Below are 18,079 nucleotides of genomic sequence, written 5' to 3'. Positions count from 1 at the left end.
ATTCTAATCTAATGCGCTGCTGCACTGTAACGCACACACATAGGCTACAGACAGTAGCGCGTACATCGCACGCACATAATCATTCAGCGCGGAAATGTATTGTCAACACTGTTCTGTGATTTCTCAATAAAATAGCTTAGAAACTGAAAAGTTCAAGCATATATTTCTTAATAACTAAATTCCACAGCTTCACTACTAGTAGAGAGACGCTGCCAGGTAGAATTAATTCACACACGCAATCGCTCTCATTAATGCATTCATATTAATGTAATCTTTAGTTTAGTTAGCTCTCAGCTACCGCTGATCATCATTTCATCTGATTTTTCTGTATCTGATTTAGAACGAGCAGAAATCTGTGAGAAATATAACGACCCAAAGACAAAAGAACTGATAAAAGAGCTGTTATAGGAGCAACAGCCATGTGGGCAGTGCTGTGTCATATGCCATAGCTGTGCACAAGGTGTTTATCACAGCTCCAGACTTATTTGTTCATTAATGACGTCATCAGCGACTAGTCGACTTCGACTCGACTTTCATCACATAAAAGTCGACTTCAAAAAAGCAGAAGTCATTCAACCCCTACAATATATACACTCTAAAAAATGCTGGGTTAAATATAACCCAGCACTGGGTTAAAAAGGGACAAACCCAGCTATTGGGTTGTTTTGACCCAGCGGTTGGGATGTTTTGAACCGAACCGCTGGGTCAAAACAACCCAATAGCTGGGATATATATTTAACCCAGCATTTTTTAGAGTGTAGTAAGTGTACATTTTCTGTATAAGATGACCTGTTACTTAACAAAATGAGCAGTATACAACAGAGCAGTTGACCTTTCTAGGGTGAACCAGTGTGTAACGAAGTAAAATGACCCGGTTTTTAACCTCTTTCTTGATGTATTTAATCAAACCATGACATAAAAAGGCATTTTTTTTTTTAACAAAAATTAGGATAAAAAAAGTAAAATAATCAATGTTAATTCCAAAATGAAATGTGGAAGACACCTTCTGAATTAAACATGCAATGTGATGAGGTCATGTGATAAATACTGTAAGGTCATGTGACAATTTTTTAATGTTGAATTAAAGTTTTAAATTATAGTTTTTATAGTTACAGTAATACAGTTGTTTTAATTATATAGTTTTTATTTCAGTACATTGAGTTAAACTACTGTAAATGAAAATGTTAGAAATGTTAAAGCTGAAATAAAATAGGTTTTATTTACATTTTTTTATTTTATGGTTTAAGTTTTAGTTAACTATAATAACCTTGAGGACAACAAAGTAGCACACTACTACGATTTAAAACATTTAGGATGGAATAGTGCCTTTTGTTCCACTTATTAATGATAAAATATGATATATTGTGCAGTATTCAGTAAGTAGTAAGCTTTTATTCCATTTAAAACTCTTCATTTGAACCTAAAAAAACTACTATTCCCTTCCTTGCTAAAGGCCAATTCAAATTATGCTTTGTATGCAATTCTCTTTGCAGAGTAGAGTTTTGGTGATGATGTAATTTGCGTTTACTCTTCTTTCTTTCCATACAGATAAAGCAGATGATCCAAACCTCAGTGTGACTGATAAATTGACCACCAGGAAAAGTCTGTGCAAGTGATATGAGTACAAACTCGCCTCTTCACATCATTTTTTCATAAACAGTCATCATTTTAATGCTGTACCTGCAGGCTGACTCACAATATTGTTTGAACTCAGTCGCAGAGCAACCAGCTTAATATATACAGCAGTGGCTCATATAAGAGGCCATCTGCAAGCTTCTCAGTCCAGACAAACTCCCTCATGGCTCACAAACAGAATTTGACAATTCTGGGATTTGCATACATAAACCATCATGTAATATTTTTATAAGCCCAATCATTTTCTTTTAAAAAACGTACAACCAGATTTACAGAAAAGATGAAGTTATGCAAAATAGTGAATGCAAAAACGCCAATTTTCAATGACAAGTGCAATATTTTTAATGCAAAATTCAACCAGCTAGCAAGCATTCATGAACCCTGGGTATTAGTGAGATTATGTGATTTGCTGTTTCCTACAGGCTTCAATAATTCTGGTCCATTTTTCTTTTAGTATCATGTTTTGTCCTGTCACATAAAATTTTAAACTGAAAAACAATTAAAACGTATGCAAAAATTGCTTAGAACGGTTAGAACATTCACAATAAAAAACAACTACATATACACATTAAAATAAACATGATATGCCCTTATTTTATAAAGAAAAGAATTTCAGTCACACTCAACATCAACATAAATTTCTGTCATGTTTTCCACTTTGGAAAGGAAATGCTATTGACGATGGCAGTTATGTACACTGCATTAGCATAATCATTTATAGCACGACTGACATCTGCACATTTTCTTCTATTGTAACTGCTTAAACCAAATTGCAATAAACACATCTATTTTAATATGTACTTACCTTTACTTGAGGTTTAGGAACACTTTTCTTCTTTGATGATGAAGGAGTATTCACACTCAACGCTCTCTCGTGTTCAGCTAGCTTACTGTGAAGTCACGACAGATGTTGGTATCATGGTCATAGATAAATCCAGCTTGCATCAGACCCAAAATTCTGGATTATCTGCCATCTGCAACATCTGCCAACAGTGGAGAACAGGCAGCGCAATGATTGAGCTGTAGTGTTAGACAGCAGACAATATTACTATATGGCCTGGCATGCAATGCTGCTTTTATTTGGACACTTAGGCCACAATTAAAAGTGTATTAAATGCATTGCATTAGATGACAAACTACCAAACCAAGATGCAAGGTACAATGACACTGTAATACAATATTAAAGGTTTTTATCAGGTATAGTTAATTCACTTGACTTTGCTTTTCATTAAATAGATTTATTAATTGTTAGACAGAGTTGTTGGATAACTGGGTGGATTTATGAAGAAATTGTATGCAGGTAATACTGTACACTAAAAGAACAATTCTGTCATGATTCACTTGCCATACACCATCATACACCTTTGAGGAGAACAAAAAAGATGATATGTATTTGTGCAGTATACTGTGATAAAGGAAAGCAAAATACTAAAATGTGGGAATAAATACTTATTTGCTAAATATACTTATTTTACAACAATCATATATTCCACCTGTGAATCTTCCTTAGGGCCAGAGAAAATGAAAAGGAGCTGACACTTTCAACTATTCAGCAGTGATTGTTTCAAAACCCTATGGGTGGCAATTACTGAGACAAAACAAGATCTAGTGTATGTGTAGAAGTCCAGCTGAAGTTTTGATGAATGTACCTGTTTGCGGTCCAAGTGAGGCATGCTGATTACAGCCCACAAAGGCTATATACACTGACATCTGGAGATGAACTAATATTATTCAGACCCACGAGTGCAATTCGACTGGTTACGACGAAGCTGAAAGCAAGTGACAGCACAAAACTCCAATTCATTCTGAAACCACTTTTCAATTTTACTGTCTTTGGTAGGAGTGCAGGTTTAAATCTTTAACAATTTAAAATAAGCTCTCTGTTTCTAGAAATATGAAACATATAAAAGCAAACAACGTAAAAGTAAAGCGATTGGGAAATTAAGACCAAAATGTGTGAGTATTGTGAGGGTTATATATGCACAATATATTTATTTAGACCAATAATGTTGTCTTCCGCTGACTGTCCAATGTTCTTCTTCTCAGTTTGTGTCCATTGCATGACACGAATGCTTTCTTGTCTTTGAAAACAGAAAATAGTAAAGACCGAGAAATTGTGTAGGTACATTCAAGCTTGCTATGATGAGACCTTCAAAGAGCTTTTAACCTCCGTCTTTCTACACACTTGACGATACATTTAACAAGACATTCACGTTCACTTAAGGATTGCCAAGAGCCAAGAGCCAGTCACTTCAACCAGCTGTTATAGACAGATAGATCACCTAAACAGAGGCTTTGATGCATAGCATGATTTGAAGGCACTGTGGGATACAGGATGGAAAATGAATTTCCACATTGTGGTATTACAAATTGGGAAAATTGATGTGTCATTAATACCTATGCGCTGCATCCACGGGGTGTCACATAGTTTATTTCTCCTGTATCCCACATGTTATGACTGTTCAATTCAATCATGATTTTTATCCCCAAGTCACATGGATGGTTTTACGCATTCCCATGATTGTCCTCATTGACTTAATCGTCTTGCCAGGGATGCATTGCTAAAAAAAATATGAGAGTCCTGGTGAATGATTTGACTGCCTGCTGTTTGCCCTGGGGTTTATTTTCCTCTCCTGGCTCATTTTACAGGTGGATAGAGATGAAAACAGATCATATAATGAATTCTGCATGTTTGTGTCGTGTGATAATGGCCATCAATCCTTGAACACAATTACACAACAACGGTCGGCTGGGCTCTTTGTTTCAAATGATTGATAAAGATAGAATCTATGATGTGTGAAAATATAATTCGAAGCCAACTACAGCTATTTCCAATGAACAAAAATAGATGATGGACACATCCATGTGGGGTTGTTGTGGCACAAGTTAGTATTTTTGCATGCCTATTCGTGAGAGAAGTACATTTCAAAGCAAATAATGAAGTTTCCACTTTTGCATGTAATTGGGAGATGCAATTAAAATGCAAGCACAAGTTCATAGGCTTCTAAATTTGTGAAAGCTCAAGAGATTGGTGAAAAGCCTTTATACTGCAGCTATAGTTTGGATGTGCTTTAAAACTTACTGAGGTATATGAAACACATAAATGTGTCCAGGGCTAAACACACAATGCAGTCAGGCAGAAGAATCAAGTTATCTCAAGTGAAGTCCAAAAAACATAGTAGAATATATGTTATTGATGCACATTTTACAGACTCTCTTGAGTTTGTATAAAGACTTGGCCTCAGACAGCACATCCGCTGACCACCTACAGGCCTTTCAATGACTGTCTGATTCTTGCACAAAACTGGCTCCCCCAACTGAGTCCGGTTCATTGCAAGGTTTTTCTCTCCCCTAGCTCCTTTTTCTTTGCCACAGCTGCCCTTGGCTTGCCTTGCACACTGGGAGCTTTAAGGCTTGAGCCATTAATGTATGATTCTCTGCAAAGCTGCTTTGAAATGACATGGATTGTGAAATGCGCTACACAAATTGACTTGAATTTTCTTGCTCTGTTTTTTCTTTTCTTCCTCTTTTTTTTTTTTTTTTTAAAGATGGCTAGCACACTGTTTACTGATACCTGATAAAGTAATTGAGTTGACAGACTGTTTCTGGAACAGGCATCAAAAATCTTTGCCAGAAGGTATTTACTTACTTATTCATTTGTTGATTTGATTTGCCATAAATGGCAGACAATTTTGCATATTGCAGATGGAATAAACTTTAAAAATGGAGGAAATCGCGTTCCGGGTGGTAAAATACATGATTTTTTGGCGATGTTCCCCTGGTAAAATTAGCATTATAGGGGCTAAATGTCACGTTATTGGGTTCGCTTAAACCCGCGGACATTAAAAACAACCTGTGGCAACATAGCCCAATTCCGCGGGAAAACCGCAGACTTGACAACACTGGCTGTTGCACAATTCATTTGACTTCTCATATAAAACGTGTATTTTGTAAACTCCAAATAACTATACAAAATTAATATTTGTACAAAATTAATGTCGGTCATGTTCAGCAAACTGACGAATCTTCTCCGCTGATGTCCAGTTGAGCAGGTGCAGCGTTTCAAGATGGCGACCCTTGACATACCTGGATCATGGCCTACTTTCTACAATGTGCGTTTTACGATACTCAAGAGCTTTGTTTCAGATACGTACCACATGAAAATATATATTTATTTTATTTAAATGTTTCAATGGAGATAAATTGTAGTTACAAACTATGCATTCAGGCCGGTTCTAGGTTTGCGTTACTGGGGGGGGTGGGGGCATTTCGAAAACTGGAGGTAACGAATTACAACTACTCACATTACTGTAATTAAGTAGTTTTTTCGGATACTTGAACTTTTTTGAGTATATTTTTAAAGCTGTACTTTTACTTGTACTTAAGTACAAATTAAGCAAAATAATCTACTTCGTTACTTTTAAATCATAGTTCGTTACTGAGTACGCCCACAATTTGAATTGATATTCAAACCTTTGACGGCACTTCAGTAGCCAATACAGATATCTGATCGTGAAGGGACCAATAAAAGCCCTGATATCTGAACCGGGAAAAGTCGCCGTTGCAGGCGCTGATCAGACAGTGAGGGAGCTCAGCGTAATTTATGGACTCAAAGTTTGAAGAAATAAACAACATGGTAGTGTTATCAGAAATATCTATATTTTGATACCGATACTGAAATATCTGACACGATTCCATTACTAATTTTCCACAGTATTACCGAATACACCGATACAAGCTGGCAGGGACAAGCATTAGCCTGCCTTGGTTTGAGCGCGTTTGACTATAGACTAGAGTGCAATTAAGAGCTGTTGTATGTGATTATCGGTGGCCGTCTTGAGAAGCGAGAAAGCTTCAGGAAATGGCTCCTAAAAAGGACAAGGACGTGAGTGCTTTTTACAAGTCGGAATCTAAAATTACAGTAATATGGCATGAACGTTTAACATGAAATTCTGTCAGTGAGGGGGAGCTGTAGGGATGTGCGCCATGATGCGCTCAAGAAAAATACCACCACACTATATCTCTGATCATTTTAATATGTAACTAATTTAATGTTTAGATTTTTTTTTTTAATATTGTGTGCTATCACAAAGATTAAGCAAATTATGTATCCTGGGGAGGATCGAGGGCCACAAGAAGAATCTGGAGCGGAGAGAAGCTAGACCCGGCCCTGCATGTATTTCTGCTAATTAATCAAGGGCAGACTATAGAAATAACTGGCAATCACTAGGTCAGAATGTATATTAAACTCACCCAGCAGAATACTCAAAAGTGGAGTACAGGGCATAAACAAGACTGACCATTTAACTGAGATCAGCACAAAAAAGTTCCAGGACTGAAAAACACTGGTTTAGGTCATATAAAAATGAACAAGTAGCAGTGTGAGGCTTTTTGCAAAAAGTTGATGAAATGTATCACCAGCAGATGGCGGACGGAACAAAGATATTGTAATACAAAGTGGGCTCTGAATGGAAAACCTGATTATGTGCTGCTCTCTAGAGGGAACATTCTGCATCACCCCTCAGTATTACACAAGATGACCGTTCTCATCGCCCTTTGAGCTTGCTTTGACACACCCAAATTAGGCTACCTCTCATGTAACCCTTCTTTTCCAGTTTTCACAAAATTGCTTTACTTAATTGGACAGTGTGCAATTGAAGTTTTACATGATCTAATAAAAAAATACACCTGTGTTTGGGAGTATCCGTATTAATGTGTGCAAATCCAAAGAAACACAATAATATAAAGGTTTTAATAACAAAATTGCAAGCAAGAAAACCAAGGCAAAGGTTATTAGATAGCTCAAAGTGAATGTGAGAATATATGGAACGAGTGCTAAAACGGGCTTTTCTCCAAAACAGGCTTAAGGAAACATACTAAAGCAAGCCAACACAAGCCTATGGGAACACTAAAGGAACTGCAGTCCACAGAGGTGGGAGGAAATGGACAGGATAGGATGGTATTATGCATGTTTCATGAATCTAGTTTTTTAGGGTGTCAGCAAAGAGAGGATTGTCTGATGATTTCAGATGCAATGTAATATTGTTTTCTTAATTGATTTGCTTTTTTATCCCCATATACAACTGCTTTTCTAACTATTATTACCCCATTTTATCCTTTTTTATGCACAGGCACCAAAAAAACTTGGTATAACCTGGATTGTAAATACTTATTCATTTCTCACCTTCTTTTGCACATTTCTATTGCATATACACTACTGTTCAAATGTTTTGGGGTCAGTCATTTTTTTTAAAGAATTTAATACAGTACTTTAATTCAGCAGAGATGCATTAAATTGATCAAAAGTAACAGTAAGTACGTACATGTTCTAAAATATTTAAATGCTTTTCTTTTTAACGTTCTATTCATCAAATAATTATGTATCATGGTTTCCATAAAAATATTAAGCAGCATAACTGTTTTCAATAATAATAATAAAAAAAAATAAATCTTGAGCACCAAATCTGCATGTGACACTGAAAACTATAGTAATGGCTGCATCTTTGCTATCACAAGAATAAATTCCATTTAAAATGAAATAAATAAATAAATACATGAGGATTAAATATTATAATAATAAGTTATTTTAAATTATAATAATATTTTACAGTATTACTGTTTGTATTTTCTTTCTTTCTTTCTTTCTTTCTTTCTTTCTTTCTATTTAAAAAAAACATTTAAAAAATCTCAAAACCAACTTTTAAATGGTAGTGTGTGTAAATTGTAAATTAGAGAAAACAGTTGTATGTTCAAGCTGTGTGGTGGACAATAATGAAGCACGACTGTTGTTTTTTGTTTTTTGTTGTTTCTGAACCTTAATATTTCTAGATATTGAATATTGCGCTTTAATCCACAGTATAAAGCAGATGTCATGAGATGTTGATTAGAAAACATAATTAACGAATAGAACTCTTGTAAGCAGTCAGACAAAGCCAAGGGTCAGAGACTGACTAGGACAGTTCATGCCCTGAAGTGACCAGGCAAAGTCTAGACGTTAATCCAGCATAGCATGTTTGATTTAAGAAATCACCCAAAACTGTTTTGTTGCAATTAATACAAAAAAATCCATGACTCATTGATGCCATATTATAATTACAAAAGCTATGCAAAATAGTTAAAGATATCATATTTGTATAGCATTTAACAGAATATATAGTACAGTAGCAGTATATGTATGAAATGAACATAATTTTTTCATCTGAAGGAAGTACTGTATGCATTGTATGCAGAGCACCTAATCGCAATGATTTAGATACAAATAAATGTATTTTATTGTTTCGAATAATAAGCATTCCAAACTCACATCTGTTAAATAAAGATTCACAGTTATTCAGGTTATCACAGTATGTCTCATAGTATTTATTTTCGAGCATTTTTGGAGAGCAGTCTGGGTCGATGTGCCGTCTGAACATCCCCGAGGGTGACCTATCCACCAGAGAATGCATGCAGAGTCAGCCTCTTCTCAAATGAGCGCCGTGTGGTTTTTCACCAATGTCACTGCTCCAGTCAACAAAATGCATGCCTGACATTTTCCCCTTTGGTCCAGAAGAACTTGGCGTCCAGATGAAAACAGAGCTGGCTGCTTTGCAGTGCCTTACAGCCATGTTCCAAATGTTTTATTTGGCATTTATGCGCCAAGACATGGCCACAGTTGTCATCTGCTCTCATGCACACACATTTTTCCATCGCTGATCAAATATTCACAATCAAGATGAATCCTTAGGGTGAGGATGAGCGAATAAAATATTGACATTTTGTGATACTCTTATTAAAACTTTCATTAAACTGTTATTTTTATTGCATTTTTGAACTAGATATTCCAGCACTTCAGAATTCTTTAAAGGAATATTTGCTGAATTTGCTGAAAATGACCTCACCCTCAGGTCATTCAAGGTGTAGATGAGTTTGCTTGTGCATCAGGACCAATTTTAGGAAATTTGGCATCACATCATTTGTTCACCAATTACTCCTTTGCAGTGAATGGATGCCGTCAAAATTAGAGTCCCAAAGCTGATAAAAAACATCTACAAGTAATCCACGCGACTCCAATCCACCAATGTCTTGTGAAACAAAAAGCTGTGTATTTATAAAAAACAAATCCATTGTTAAGGCATTTTAACGTTAAACCATAACTTCTAGCCAAAATATCAGTCCATAATAACACTTCCTCTTGTGAAAAAATTGTCCTCTAACATCAAAATCCAGAGACATGTTTTTAGAAATGTTTGCATATTTCTGTCCTGATTCAGACAAGATTACTTTCATTTGAGAAAGCAATATTATGTATAGAGGACTAATAATCCATGTGGATTATTGTGATGTTTTTTTAGCTCTCATTCTGGCGGCACCCATTCACGGCAGAGGATCCATTGGTGAGCAAGTGATGTAATGCTGCATTTCTCTAAATCTGTTCCAGTGAAGTAACAAACTCATCTACATCTTGGACGGCCTGAAGGTGAGTGAATTTTCAGCGAGATTTTATTTTTGGGTGAACTGTTCCTTTAATCATTCGCACTTGTTGTAGATTTATGTGAGTGTTTTAGTGTTGTGCGAGAATGCCTAAATATTCAGCGTAATCCTTTTTAGAACTACTGAAGCAGAAGAAAACACCATTGCCACTTGTCTCTCAATAGTACACAGTGTTTTCACCCATGTTGGCCCCCGCCTCATGCCTCAGTAGGTTGCTGTGAATGCTGGGTTTGTCGCCCGCAGTGTCTGCTCTCTGCTGCCACAGACTCTGAAATAATGAGAGGGCCTCTGCCTCTCACTTCTCCTTCTTGGGGCAAACAGAACAGACACCCTTTGCTTTTGAGTGCTCCTCATGCTGATTGCCTGCACCTCCTGTTTTCATCCGGTCACCTTGACCTTCAACCTGTTTTCAGCCCTCAGTCAGGAGTGTGGCATTTTGACACGACGTGCCCTGTAGGAACCCACAAAGCAGCATGACCCGATATGTCTAGGTCAGATGACGACCACCAAGTCTGCCCTGAATATGTGTGTGTGTGTGTGTTTGTGAGCGAGAGAGAAGCAGCAGCGAACAGGGCCTGTGCGTGTGTTTTTGTGTAACTTCCATCCTACGTTTTGTATGCGATACAATGGAGTGGAAATTCCATCTGTTGTAAGTGCCTCTTCAGGCTCCATGCCTATTTCACTGCTGACGGTTGTGCAGATCCATTTACTGATTTTATCCAGAGTGTCCTCTAGCCCTTTCATACAAACTGTGTAGCACACTGAAGCAAAGCAGGACTGCGGAAAACTCACCTACTGACAATTGACACTTTGGGAATTTCATGGGCATTGTTGTCATTTACAACAATGTGAGAATGAATATGATGGTGGTTAGATAGAGATTTTTTTTCTATTATTATTATTATTATTATTATTATTGTAAAACGAAATAAAGTAAAAAAAAAAAACTACTGACATTTACATTGTCAATAATATATATTTTTTGTTTCATTTAATTTTTAAAATTAGCTAATGCCTGAGACATTGTTAATGATCGTAATTTAACAACAGCAAATTATTATTATTATTGTTACAGAAATATATACATATAAATATAATATATATATATATATATATATATATATATATATACACTATATCTAGCACATACTGAGTCGGACGACGTCTTGCCCCTTTTAAACATTATCACTCAAGACTAAGATCTTTAGTGTTCCATTAACCTGCTGCACAGCAGTAACAGACAGACTTTAGAGTCCAGACAATGCCTTTGAACATTCTTTAATCCCGGCTGGGAGGACCTCATACTAATCACAGAGAATTCCCACAACAAAAAGAGTACAACAGTTTATAAGTACATGGCAAAGATGACATGATTCATTACACCATTTTTCTATAATTGGTTCTTATGTGGAATTTAGCAAACTTCTCCTGTTACTGGCAAAGCAAATTTTGTTTTTGATTACTTCAGCTCATTACTCAAGTCATGGGTTGTTATGATTATTTTTATATTCAGACAGATGTCTAGCCATCTTGTTCATATGCATCCATTATTGCAACATTCTAACTAAAGTGCTGGTACATTTTGTTCTCAAAAGCACAGAGATCTTAGGTATGCAAGGAAGAGGAGTGTTAGTTAAGATTAATGTAAAATTCTTAATTTTAAAAATGACCTTCACAATACTTACTAATTTCAGGAAATATTTTTATGAAAATTTTTTCAGAAAAATGCTCTAGCTTTGGCACTTAATGTATTTATTTATAATATGTGACCCTGGACCACAAAACCAGTCATAAGTATCACAGGTATATTTTTAGCAATAGCCAACAATACATGGGTCAAAATTATCGATTTTTCTTTTATGCCAACAATCATTAGGATATTAAGTAAAGATCATGTTCCATGAAGATATTTTGTAAATTTCCTACTGTAAATATATCAAAACTTAATTTTTTATTAGTAATATGCATTGTTAAGAACTTAATTTGGACAACTTTAAAGGCAATTTTCTCAATATTTTGATTTTTTTGCACCCTCAGATTCCAGATTTTCAAAGTTGTATATCTCAGGCAAATATTGTCCGATCCTAACAAACCATACATCAAGCTTTCAGATGATGTATAAATCCCAATTTAAAAAAAATTGACCCTAATGACTGGTTTTGTGGTCCAGGGTTAAAGTATATATAAGTTTGAAATATTTCACATTCTTATTATCAGACAAATGTGTGTAATTTTAGGATATTAGTTTGAAACACCCTGGTTAGAGAAATTGAAGAAACACTTAAATATTTCTTAAATTGTTTTGTTTTTATAGGTTAATGCATATCTCCAGGAGACTTGGCAAAAATCCATTAGTAGTAAAATCAATTAAAATTGTTTGTAATGTTTTATTGTATACATTTAGACATATTTAATTTAAGTTATAAAAATTGTATTGTAGGAATAACATCTTGTATACATAAAACTCCTGACACACCTAAGGAATTAATAGTACTTTTTGACAAATGTGTTTAAAATGACACTTACATGAAATGAAAAGTCAGTGGCACGGAAAAGCTATTTTATTCTACGTAATGCAGGCTGCTCCAACAGAATGGCAGCCCTCTCCACTTGATCTTTTCAGACAGTGTAACCGGGCAGAGAAGCTAGAGGGGGTAAGAAAATCGACAGGGGCAACTAATATCCCATAGTTCAAAATGTCAGCTCTCACCAGTCAGTGACCCCTGAATCGCACCCGTTATCCAGTCTGGCATTGGGCCAGCGGGAGGGCATCTTCCAAACAGCCTCCTCTTTTGCAGAGAACAATGCCTACAGCAAATATTACAGTTACATACATGCACTCACATACAGGCGCGGAAGCATTCACATTGTAGCGGAAGCGTGGCTATTCCCTAATGCATACGTGCACTCTTGAACATTCCGAGAACATTTGCATTAGTGCACACGGTCATGCAAGCATGTACATATTTATATGCACACACTTTGATTAAACACATATGGCTCAGCCTTTTTTCAGTAAGAGTCAGCATGTCTAATCGAAGCGGATGGAAAATTCTACACTAAGAATTTCAATACAGATTCAAAGGGAATTAAAGCAGAGTCTTTTGAGAGCTTTTCAAAGCTAAGCGAGTGTGAATCAAAACATGGTCGGGTGAATTGGTTCATCTCTGTTTCATATTTATAAAACTCTTTGAAATGCCAGCTCTCACTATCATAGGGCTTCTCAAACTTTTTTTGAACCAAGGACCCCTGTCATAACCCCCATAAAGCATTTTTGAATATTTTGTAATGTACTGGAGCTTTATTCTTGTATTCAATAATTTCATGGTGTATCACTGTCCATTAGATTAAGAAATACTTCGAGTTAAATACTTATTAGTGGGAAAAAATACATTTAATAGAAAATGTACTTGTAATTTTTGTTATATAGTATATATATATATATATATATATATATATATATATATAGTGGGTTAACTGCGTTAAAATATTTTAATCGCGTTATTTTTCATAACTAATTAATTAAGTTAACGCGTTAAACTGACAGCCCTAATATTTATATATTTATTTATTATTTTTATTGTTGTTAATATTTTTATTACTAGACATTTAAAAACTCACCACCTCTCAAAGAGTGACTAGTTGTGGGTGTGTCCCATTTGTACTGACCTGTAAACACTCTAATCAGAAGCCATTAGAGTGATTAAGGCTGAGGCATAAGGATAGGGCTTTGATCAGCGTTCAGAATAAAAAGGGCAAGGGCTGCTTCCAGCGGCGTGGAATAAATGATTGCGTATCCAGGAGAACTACAGTATGTTGTGCTGTTATCTGCTGACCTGTGCATTTGCCCTCAGGGCAATGGAGGCAACAGACGGAACAACATAGTTAAAATAAGGTTAACATAGCTTGTTTAAAAACAGCTTCAGCAGAAGATAAAATAAATCACGTACTGTATTTAGAAGGGTATAAACATATTTTAATGGACTTTCCCAGTTTTAATGCAAGCAGAAAACTTTTTTTGAATGAAGTACGCTCACTCAGGGACTTTAGTAAGATTTTACCTGAAAAGATTTTCCTTTTGTATTATCTTTATATAACCATTTAAGTAGATGTGTTTAGTGTGTGTGTGCATTGTGTGGTGACAACTAAGTGTTTCCACAAGTGTGTTTGACCCACTTGAAAAAAATAAAATAAACGTCTCAAGGATGATCAGAAGAAATGGACAGCACCTGAGTTAAATATATGAGTGTCACAGCAAAGGGTCTGAATACTTAGGACCATGTGATATTTCAGTTTTTCTTTTTTAATAAATCTGCAAAAATGTCAACAATTCTGTGTTTTTCTGTCAATATGGGGTGCTGTGTGTACATTAATGAGGAAAAAAAAATAACTTAAATGATTTTAGCAAATGGCTGCAATATAACAAAGAGTGAAAAATGTAAGGGGGTCTGAATACTTTCCGTACCCACTGTATATTAGGGCTGTCAGTCGATTAAAATTTTTAATCTAATTAATTACATGATGTGTCGATTAATTAATCTAATTAATCGCTAAATAAATTTGACTGTGAAAATACCCACAAAAGATTATTTAAAGCTGTTTTTGTGTTAAATTAGAAAGTATCAAGTAGACATTACAAATTGTAGCTTTAGAAAGCATTATTTTATTTGATTCAACATAAAATTTATTACACAAACATTTAGGCTACAACGTCCTAACAAACCTTGGAACATAAATTAGATAATTTGAGAAACATTTCAATATTTTTTGTTCATACAATGAAGTCATTGCAACTAAAACAGCTTTGTTACCAGTCTTCAAAATAACTTATTTATTAATAACTTATACTCAAAAGAAAGGTTTGAAACGACATGAGGGTGAGTAAATGACAGAATTTTAATTGTTTTGGGTGAACTGTCCTTTTAATGTTTTTTTTTTTTTTTTTATATATTATTATTTTTATTTTATTTTATTACTATTATTTTTTAATGAAATGATACTCTAAGAAACTAAATCTGCCAGCAGGTGGCAGTATAAATGTCTTTATGAGTCTTTCATTCGATTCGTTCAAACGGCTGATTCATTCAGGAATTCAGTAAACGGCTCTCTTTATGAATGGGACTTTGATTCACAAGATTCGTTCAAAACGCGGATTCATTCAGAAAGTAAACTGCTGTGCTGCTCGGAGATGCACAATTCTACTATGGTAATGTTCTCTGCAAAATTGAGCAAAAGCACATAATATTTTATATAAAATATAACAATCTCAACTTCTTATTTACTGAACTGTTGTTAAAAAAAACAAAAAAAAACAACAACTTTAAACTCGTGATATTCGGGACAAAATCAGCACTCGTGTGATACTGTTCTCCTGCTCGTGTGATATGTGATATGAGACAAAAACTCATACAGGGGCATTTTTTGCACAAATATTTTGAATTTTAGGGCATAACTGCATTTATGGAGTTGTTGTCCTGCATCATATTTATCAACAGTCAACTGTATGAAATGTAAGGTGACATACAGGTCTGGGTGTCAGGGATCTGGAAGGAGGACCCAATTGCAATGCGAGTAACAAGGGTTTATTGACAAAACGGATCAATACAAAAGGGTTGGGAGGTGCACAGGTGATACCACAACAGGAACACTATAAACAGATAGCTAGGGAAGGCCGCTGGAACAGCCTCAGCGGCAGAATACTACAGCAGCAGAGGCGGCAAGACCAGGCCGGTGGAGAGACCAGAGCAAGGCACCAGAGAGCTGAGCTCAGATACTTATGGACCATAAACTCTGAAGCACCCCAGATGCCAGGCAAGGGAACCAGTGGACAGGAACGGGTCAGGACAGAAACTCGACCACCACAACAAGACAAAACATGGCTCCACAGGAACACAAATTACTCCAAGACAGGCAAGAGAATAAACAAAAAAAGGACAAAAAAAATAAAATAAAAAAAATAAAATAAAAAATAAATAAAAATTATTAAATTAACCAACACAAATAACTAAAATAATCAACCAAAAAATGAACACAAGATCAGGACTAAGAGAACTAAATGAATACTAAAATAAAAGCAAAAAGACAAAAACAGACCAAATCCAAAAACAAGGAGCAAGACAAGAACATAGAAATACAAGAGACAAGACTAGGGCAAGACTAGAGTACAAGATCAAACAGACAGGGAGACAGGAACACATAATCAGCCACATTCAATCTTTTGGTTTACTTTGCTGGATATAGCAAATGATGACAAAAACATTTGAAACAAGATAAATGGTCTATGCTTAATTTCATGAAGTGTGTGACTAATCGTGATTAATCACAGAAAAAGGGTGTGATTAATTAGATTAAACATTTTAATCGATTGACAGCCCTAATATATATATATACTGTATATATATATTTATATACAAATCACAGACATTCTCAGATGCAGACTGTAGGCCATAAACCATTAGCTATTGTTTCAGCCTATATAAAAAACAGAGTACATTAAACTTTGTCTTAAATTTCTCTACCATCTCCAAATAAAACCAGGCCCTTCGGTGGTTGTATCTTCTCTGTTTTGCTGTTCCAAAGACATGACAAATAAATCATACTTATCTGTTCCCCTGCTGATCGTCCTCTGTGACTCTGAAAGCAGTTGACCAGTAACCAGAAAAAATAAGAAGCCTTTAATAAAAACGAATTATGGTATAGGAAATCTGTACAGGGTCTATTTATTTTTTGCCATAGATTCAAAAAAAATATATATATATATTTAAATTTTTTGGGGGAACAAAAATAAGGTTAAATTAAGTATGCTTCACTTCTACATTTATCTAGATGTATATTTTTCACATTTTTTTTTTGTTTGTTTGTTTGTTTGTTCATGGAATCCATTGGGAAAAAATATTTTGCTCAACAAGGCTGCATTTATTTGATCAAAGAAATACAGTAAAACAGTAATATTGTGAAATATTACTACAATTTAAAATAACTGTTTACTACAATTATACTAATATTACTACAATATGTAGTTTATTCCTGTGATGGCAAAGCTAAATTTTGAGCAGCGATTACTCCAGTCTTCAGTGTCACATGATTCTTCAGAAAACATTCTAATATGCTGATTCGCTGCTTAAAAAACATTTATTATCAGTGTTGAAAACAGTTGTGCTGCTTAATATTTTTGTCTAAACCGTGATACACTTTTTTTCAAGATTCCTTGAATAGAAAGTTAAAAAGAACAGCATTTATTAAAAATGCAAATCTTTTGTAGCTTTATAAATGTCTTTACTGTTAATTTAATGCATCCTTTATGAAAAACAGCAGACGCTGCCCTCACCCAAAAAAAACAAAACAAACAACAACAGCAAAAAAAGCAGTTGATCTGTGTGATGGTGTCAGATGAGGCAAACAAAGGTTTTGCCATACGAAACATCTCTATCATTAAAAATGAGAGCCTGGCAAATGCTATGAAGCACAGAATATGGCTTCCCATCTGTCAGCAATCTTGCTTTGTGCCAGTTTCTTGCACACTGAATATCGTATTTTACTCTAGACATGAACCTCTTGTTCGGCAGTTTGTCTTCACTGCTGCAGAATATTATAAATAATGCACAAGACTACAAGCATGTCAGAAGCAGAGGGCTTCAAATGGGCCAAACGGAGAAATTAGAGTCCAAAAGAATCCTTTTAAGTCTGCATATGTCTGCTTGAGTACCATTCACTGACAGAGCCTTGGGTTAACAAATTTATACACACACAAAAGAAAGATTAACAGCCCCCTTTGTGGTTCCACAGTTGGGATGCAGGCAAAATTTGATTGATTGATTGATTGATTGAGCCTTATGTTCAGATTTTTTTGTCACCACAGCATTTAGCTTTGGTCATTCATCTGATGTTAGTGGAAAAATTAGTGCCATTGATTTATTGTTTCTGAATATGTATCTTTTTTTCCTTGGAAAATCTTTTTTTGGGGGGGGGGGGGGGG

The 18,079-nt window shown here is 35.2% G+C and overlaps 1 protein-coding gene across 1 annotated transcript in view; it reads right to left on the bottom strand.

The window, feature by feature from the left end:
• Positions 1-12,879, bottom strand: part of LOC107691325 (putative beta-lactamase-like 1) — a 25,822-nt gene extending 12,943 nt beyond the window's left edge. Inside the window, exons 1-2 of the mRNA XM_016489878.1 lie at positions 12,815-12,879; positions 2,441-2,618 (exon numbers count right to left, since the gene is read on the bottom strand). The gene's annotated coding sequence lies outside the window, so the exon portion shown is untranslated. The remainder of the gene's footprint in view (positions 1-2,440; positions 2,619-12,814) is intronic.
• Positions 12,880-18,079: the final 5,200 nt, after the last annotated feature.

Source organism: Sinocyclocheilus anshuiensis, unplaced genomic scaffold (genome assembly GCF_001515605.1).
Source record: "Sinocyclocheilus anshuiensis isolate Anshui unplaced genomic scaffold, SAMN03320099.WGS_v1.1 scaffold1154, whole genome shotgun sequence".
In the NCBI taxonomy this organism is placed as follows: domain Eukaryota; kingdom Metazoa; phylum Chordata; class Actinopteri; order Cypriniformes; family Cyprinidae; genus Sinocyclocheilus; species Sinocyclocheilus anshuiensis.
The sequence above is the reverse complement of the archived record's forward strand: the minus strand, read 5'-3'. Positions and strand labels throughout refer to the sequence as shown.